Here is a 1,503-nt window from a genome sequence, read left to right on the forward strand (position 1 = left end):
GAAAGAAGACACAAGACTATCGAATCAGACAAAGCACTTTATTACTCACTGCAAAAGTAGAGGCAGAGTGTTCCTGTGATGCTTGTGCCAGCCTCATGCACCCAAGTCCCATGGGGCGGATGCCAAGGGTCCATCATGGGTGCCTGCACACACAGTGGACTGTGTTCCAAGAGGAAATGCTGAGTTTGGCAGATTCACTGCTTTCTTTTTTAAACGTTTTATTCATTCATTTGGCTGAGTCAGTTCTTAGTTGTGGCATGCGGGATCTTCATTACACCATGTGGAATGTTTTGTTGTGGCACATGGACTCTCTAGTTGTGGTGCACAGGCTCCGGAGTTACAGGGCACAGGCTCAGTGGCTCCATGGCATGTGGGATCTTAGTTCCCTGACCAGGGATTGAAACCATTTCCCCTGCAGTGGAAGGCTGATTCTTAACCACTGAACCACCAGGGAAGTCCCTTGTTTCTTTCACAATAAGCAGGAGCAAGCCTGTTCCTTATTGGGGTGAGTCAGCACATCCTTCAGGGTGAGAGATGGCCAGGGGAAAGCATGGTTAGGGCCTCACCCAGCAAAGAACTTGCAGGGACATACATGGCCCACGGTGAATTGTCTCTCACAACAGATACAGACCAAGAGAAAATATTGCAAATCACATCTCTGGCAAAGGACTCACTCAAAATATTATAAAGAGCTCTCAGTACAACAGTAGAACAATGCAATTTACATGTGAGCAAAAGACTCAAACAGATACTTCACAAAGAGGAATATACGGTGGAGAATAAGCACATGAAAAGATGTTCAACATCTTTCCTTGAGAGGTTCAACAATTCCGATGCAAAGTCAGCCCTCTATGAGATACCTCTATGAAAAAGATGGTCATTTTCTCATTGTAGCCTCACATAGCAGAGAGCAGCGAGGGAAAGCCAGCTCTCTCCTACCTCTTCTTATAATGGCACTAATCCCATGAAAAGGGCTCCCCTCTCATGACTTATTTACCCTCCAAATCCCCAGCTGTTAATACCAGACAGTGGGGATTAGGGTTTCAGTATGTACATTTTGGGGAGACACACACAGAGGAAAGTCCACAGCAGCATCTCTCATATTGGCTGAAATTAAAAATACGGACACTACCAAATGCTGGTGAGAAGAACCAGAACTCTCACATATTGCTGGGGGAATGCAAAATGATACAGCCACTCAGGAAAACAGTTTGGTGGTTTCTTACAGAGTTAACCATACACTTACCACATGGCTTCCCAGCTGGCGCTAGTGGTAAAGAACCCACATGACAATGCAGGAGACATAAGAGGCCCAGGTTCAATCCCTGGGTTGGAAGATTCCCTGGAGAAGGAAATGGCAACCCACTCCAGTATACTTGCCTGAAGAATCCCATGGACAGAGGAGCCTGGCAGTCTACTGTCCATAGGGTTGCAAATAGTTGGACATGACTGAAGCAGCTTAGCATGCATTCACCACATGACCCATCAATCCCACCTCTAGGT

The sequence above is a fragment of the Cervus elaphus genome, chromosome X (assembly GCF_910594005.1).
Source record: "Cervus elaphus chromosome X, mCerEla1.1, whole genome shotgun sequence".
In the NCBI taxonomy this organism is placed as follows: domain Eukaryota; kingdom Metazoa; phylum Chordata; class Mammalia; order Artiodactyla; family Cervidae; genus Cervus; species Cervus elaphus.